Source organism: Trachemys scripta, chromosome 21 (assembly GCF_013100865.1).
Source record: "Trachemys scripta elegans isolate TJP31775 chromosome 21, CAS_Tse_1.0, whole genome shotgun sequence".
Classification (NCBI taxonomy): Eukaryota; Metazoa; Chordata; order Testudines; family Emydidae; genus Trachemys; species Trachemys scripta.
Window position 1 is genome coordinate 13,190,537 of NC_048318.1, and position 5,932 is coordinate 13,196,468.

General features: G+C 46.5%; 1 long non-coding RNA gene across 1 annotated transcript; it reads left to right on the plus strand.

The window, feature by feature from the left end:
• Positions 1 to 1,701: 1,701 nt before the first annotated feature.
• Positions 1,702 to 5,656, plus strand: LOC117868470. The gene is made up of 3 exons (XR_004643644.1): positions 1,702 to 1,797; positions 3,631 to 3,739; positions 5,216 to 5,656. It is a non-coding gene; the product is annotated as an uncharacterized LOC117868470 (long non-coding RNA).
• The last annotated feature ends 276 nt before the right edge of the window (positions 5,657 to 5,932 follow it).

A 5,932-nucleotide genomic window follows, 5' to 3' on the forward strand; every position in this document is an offset into this window, starting at 1 on the left:
TGCACAGAGATTTGCATCTCTAAACAAAATTGATGAGAAGGATGCAGCAAAACGGGTATGACACTAACAGGAAAAAAAATCGGGCACATCTCTAGTACATTAAAGGATCTCTGAGCATTTTCCAAACATTGATTTTAAACTCCTAACACCCCAGTCAGCCAGGTATTACTACTGTCATTTTACAAATGGGGAAACTGAGGTGCAGGGAGGTGAAATGATTTGCAGAAGATCACACAGCAAGTCAGTGGCTGAGCTAGGAATAGAACCCAGGAGTCCTGACACCACGCCCCTCCACCAGTATACCACACTTCCATCCCAGAACCAGGAATAGACCCTAGAAGTCCTGACTCCCAATGTTTTCCCCAGCTGCTAATCCCTGCTGCTTAAAGACTTTTCATTTATTCCACTGTAAATCTCTCTCTCTCTCTCTTATCATTAGACTGCATTACATCTAGCTGCTGAAAAGAACCAGCACCTGATGGTCAACGATTTGATTTCTCTGGGAGCCAATGTCAATGAACAGGACAGTTTAGGGAAAACACCACTCCATCTGTGTGCAGAGAACGGGTACTTAAGAGTTTTGGATGTAAGTAGAGCTTTAATTAAAGATACAGTGTAATTACAGAGCCAAAGCAGTCCTGTGGCACCTTATAGACTAACAGACGTATTGGAGCATGAGCTTTTGTTGGTGAATACCCACTTCGTCAGACGCATGCAATTACACTATCATATGCACTGGATTTTTCTGCCTGCATTTTGCAGGAAACGCATGCATATTATGCCATGCAAAATGTGAGACGACTCTCTATATATGAGAAACCATGCCACCGGAGATGAACTGGGGTCACTATTGTTATTGTTTTCTTGTACTGTAGCAGTGCCCAGAGGCCACAAACAATATTTACAATTTCTGCATCCTCCTCCTTTCAGGTTCTGAAAAAATGTAAAGAAGGCGGCATGCATGTGGAAGTGGATCTAACTGACCATTATGGTAAGAGATGCCATTTTAACTACAATTAAGCCTACTGTAGAGTTCTCTAAGGCTCCAAACTCTGGCTTTACTCTAAGCTAAGTAATTTTAAACCCCAGAAATTAGGTCGGAAATATCAAGTTGGCAATATTTGCCAGCAACGCCCTGCTGGGAAGGGCTGAATTCTTCCAGCTCACTGAGGCTGGTGCTTTGCTATGCCAGTGGGATATAAAAAAGGTAGAAGTGGTTCTCTACAGGTAGAAGCCCCAGGGTGAGGGCTGAGCAGTCCTGAGGGAAGACCCCCTGGGAATAGCTAAGCCTGGGAAGAAAGCTTGAGTTGAACATTATCTAATTGTTGGTGTTTTTGTTAAAACCAATATACCCAATCATTTGGATTTAGTCCCCAGAAAGTGTCTGATGTCATTGTGGTTCTTCCTATTCAGGTTTAACACCATTACACTGTGCAGTTCTTGCTCACACTGCATTAGTGAGGGAGTCTCAAAAAGTCATCAACCACAGTGACATGCGGAAGTTTTTGCAACTGCGCAAAGATAAAATTCTTGAGGGAATTAATTGTTTATTAGAAATGGGAGCAAACCCTGGGCTGCAGGTGAGTGTCAGTCTCCGGGTAAATGACTTGTTTACTTGTTTTTGTGGGTGGGTGGGTGGGCGGGTTTCATTTCCCTCCCTTAATTTTAGATTCCTTTTTTCCATAGAAACCAAAATCGTGTCAAACTGCAACTCACTTTCTAAAAATCCAGGAAAATAAGGAGATGATGTGTTTCCTCCAATCTCATGGCCACAAAAGGGAGGACTTTCTTCAGGAGGTAATTTGGTTAACTTGGTGAAAAGATAGTTGCAGAGGATATATAGAGTTAATATCCAATAAAGAAAACACCATATATATAAACACAATGGCTGAGGTTCTGGCTGTGCATGTAGGTGGCCCAACCAAAAAAGGTACAAACCTAATGGAGCAAGTAATTAAGGAAATCATCTGCAAACACTTGGAAGGTGGTAAGGTGATAGGGAACAGCCAGCATGGATTTGTGAAGAACAAATCATGTCAAACCAATCTGATAGCTTTCTTCGATAGGATAACAAGTCCTGTGGATAAGGGAGAAGCTGTGGATGTGGTATACCTAGACTTTAGTAAGGCATTTGGTACAGTCTCGCATGATATTCTTATCGATAAACTGCGCAAATACAATTTAGATGGGGCTACTATAAGGTGGGTGCATAACTGGCTGGATAACCATACTCAGAGAGTTGTTATTAATGGTTCCCAATCCTGCTGGAAAGGCGTAACGAGTGGGGTACCGCAGGGGTCTGTTTTGGGACCGGCTCTGTTCAATATCTTCATCAACGACTTAGATATTGGCATAGAAAGTACGCTTATTAAGTTTGTGGATGATACCAAACTGGGAGGGTTTGCAATTGCTTTGGAGGACAGGGTCATAATTCAAAATGATCTGGACAAATTGGAGAAATGGTCTGAGTTAAACAGGATGAAGTTTAACAAAGACAAATGCAAAGTGCTCTACTTAGGAAGGAAAAATCAGTTTCACACATACAGAATGGGAAGAGACTGTCTAGGAAGGAGTACGGCAGAAAGGGATCTAGGGGTTATAGTGGACCACAAGCTAAATATGAGTCAACAGTGTGATGCTGTTGCAAAAAAAGCAAACATGATTCTGGGATGTATTAACAGGTGTGTTATAATAATAATAATAATAAACAGAGATATCCCATCTCCTAGAACTGGAAGGGACCTTGAAAGGTCATTGAGTCCAGCCCCCTGCCTTCACTAGCAGGACCAAGTACTGATTTTGCCCTAGATCCTCAAGTGGCCCCCTCAAGGATTGAGCTCACAAACCTGGGTTTAGCAGGCCAATGCTCAGACCACTGAGCTATCCCTCCCCCTTGTTGTGAGCAAGACACGAGAAGTCATTCTTCCGCTCTACTCTGCTCTGGTTAGGCCTCAGCTGGAGTATTGTGTCCAGTTCTGGGCACCGCATTTCAAGAAAGATGTGGAGAAATTGGAAAGGGTCCAGAGAAGAGCAACAAGAATGATTAAAGGTCTTGAGAACATGACCTATGAAGGAAGGCTGAAAGAATTGGGTTTGTTTAGTTTGGAAAAGAGAAGACTGAGAGGGGACATAATAGCAGTTTTCAGGTATCTAAAAGGGTGTCATAAGGAGGAGGGAGAAAACTTGTTCACCTTAGCCTCTAAGGATAGAACAAGAAGCAATGGGCTTAAACTGCAGCAAGGGAGGCCTAGGTTGGACATTAGGAAAAAGTTCCTAACTGTCAGGGTGGTTAAACACTGGAATAAATTGCCTAGGGAGGTTGTAGAATCTCCATCTCTGGAGATATTTAAGAGTAGGTTAGATAAATGTCTATCAGGGATGGTCTAGACAGTATTTGGTCCTGCCATGCAGGCAGGGGACTGGACTCGATGACCTCTTGAGGTCCCTTCCAGTCCTAGAATCTATGAATCTATGAAGAGACTGAACTTGCCATCTTCTGTCCCCTGGGGTTAGAATAGAGTAAGGAATCTGGCCCCTGCATGTCAGGACCTGAATGTATCCATAGTGAGGAAATGAGTTCATGGTGATGAGTGAAAACGCTTGACTGTTTTGGATGCTTCATTTGTACAGGACTGTGGCTTACCGAACGTATTGAGTGGCGGGACCCTTCCATATTTACCAGAAATGTCTGAGCCTCTTTCCTCTTCATCTTCGAACGTCGCTGGCCATGTTCTTAAAGGTAAATTTTGAGGAAGGCAACTGTGCCGCATAGTTAAGGGCATCCTAACGGAATAGCTCTAGTGTAGAAGCTGCTTACATAGGGTGGCCAGGTGTCCGGTTTTCGACCAGAACACCTGGTCAAAAAGGTACCCTCGTGTCTCCGGTCAGCACCGCTGACTGGGCCATTAGAAGTCTGGTGGGTGGTGCACCAGGGCTAAGGCCAGCGCCTTGCCTGCTCTGGCTCTGCGTGGCTCCTGGAAGCAGCTGGCATGTCCGGCTCCTAGGTGCAGGGGCAACCAGGGAAGTTCTGTGTGCTGCCCCTGCCCCCAGCGCCAGCACTATAGCTCCCATTGGCCGGGAACCGCGGCCAATGGGAGCTATGGGGGCGGTGCCTGCGGGCGCAGCAGCCACGCACCGCACAGAGCTGCCTGGCCACACCTACATCTAGGGGCCAGACATGGTGGCTGCTTCTGGGAGCAGCGTGGAGCCAGGGCAGGCAGGGAACCTGCCTTAGCCCCGCTGCGCCACCGACCAGGAGCCGCCTGAGGTAAGTGCCACCCGGCTGGAGCCCAAACCCCCTGTCCCAGATTGGAACCCCTTCCCGCACCAAACTCCCTCCCAGAGCCCACACCCCATCCCGCACCATAACCCCCTACCCCAGACCTGAGCCCCCCTCCGGAGCCCGCACCCCATACCCACTCCCTCACGCCTACCCCTACCCCTACCCCAGCCTTAAGCCCCCACACCCAAATTCCCTCTCTGAACTCACACCCCTCACCCCTTCCCACATGCCAAACCCCTTGACCCCAGCCCAGACCCCCTCCTGCACTCCAAGCCCCTCATCCCTGGCCCCACCCCAGAGCCCATACCCCCAGCTGGAGCCTTCACCCCAACCTCTGCCCCAACCCAGTGAAAGTGAGTGAGGGTGGGGCAGAGCGAGCGAGCAATGGAGGGAGGGGGGCTGGAGGGAGTGGGGCCGGGGCCTCAGAGACGGGGTGGGGCCTCAGGGAAGGGCGGGGCAGTGGCGAGGCATGGGTGTTTGGTTTTGTGCAATTAGAAAGTTGGCAACACTATGCTCACCTGTAGAATAGTATCTCCCCCCACCCCACCCCGGATCCCTACTTACGGCCCTGTAACCCTCATTCCTGTTCCTGTTTGATCATTTGTTGTCCCCTGAACGTAGTTGAACCCTGGGCTTAGTGGTTTCTCCCCTTAGGCTGGGGGAGGGGCCTTCAGCTGTGAGTGGGCTTGCACCCACCCACCTTCCTGGAACTTGAGTAAGTTTAAGATAGTATCATATGGCTTGATCCAGAGCCAATGTAGTCAAGGAGAAAAATGCCTACTGATTTCAAAAGACTTTGGATCAGGCCCAGAGTTCTGCACTGCACTGAAATCACCTTTGCCTGCAGAGACAAGCAGGAAAAAAAATGTAGAATAACTAAAACAAGACAGCTACTATTCAACTGAATGCTTCATTTGTTTGTTTGCCTTCTAGGAATGTACCAGTAGGTTCATTATTCCCATCTCATCCTCCGCAGCTGTTGCTGAGGAACAGCCAGAAAACAGACAGTAAAAGTCTTTTGAATTTGTTAAAACTTGAGCTGCTGATGAAAACACCCCCCGAGAGCCCAGAATTGGACTAATCGAAATTAGAGAGGAAAATACTCAAAAGAAGTTTTCAAACTCGGGCATCTAACGCTAGGAGCCTTAAATACGTGGCCTAGTTTTCAAAAGCACTGAGCACTCACAGCTCCCTGTGAAGCTAGTTCAAGTTGTGGGAGCTCAGAACCCTGAGCCATTACAATATAGGTGTCTAATTTTGAAAATGTTGACCATAGATCTCTGGAGTCCAAACCGCTAAGTGCCGGTACAAGATTATTCCCTACCATATGAGTTGAATTTTCAGAGATGCTAAGCACCTGCAGTGGCATGTAAAGTCAATGGGAACTTCAAGGATGGGGTTATTACAGATTTTTAAGGCACGCACTGAAAAAAATTCCTACAACTGACTATGTGTTTTCAACTAAGGACAAGTTTTTTAAAGATACCATCAGAGTTTATAACAGTAGAAGACTGTATATGTAGGTAGTCTGGAATAGTAAAACTGAAATTTTAAAACCATTAATCGATTTTTGTACGATCAACAGAAGAAAAATTTCTTCCATATAACTGTAGATATTTACTCACAATATTGGATGTCACCTTTATACCA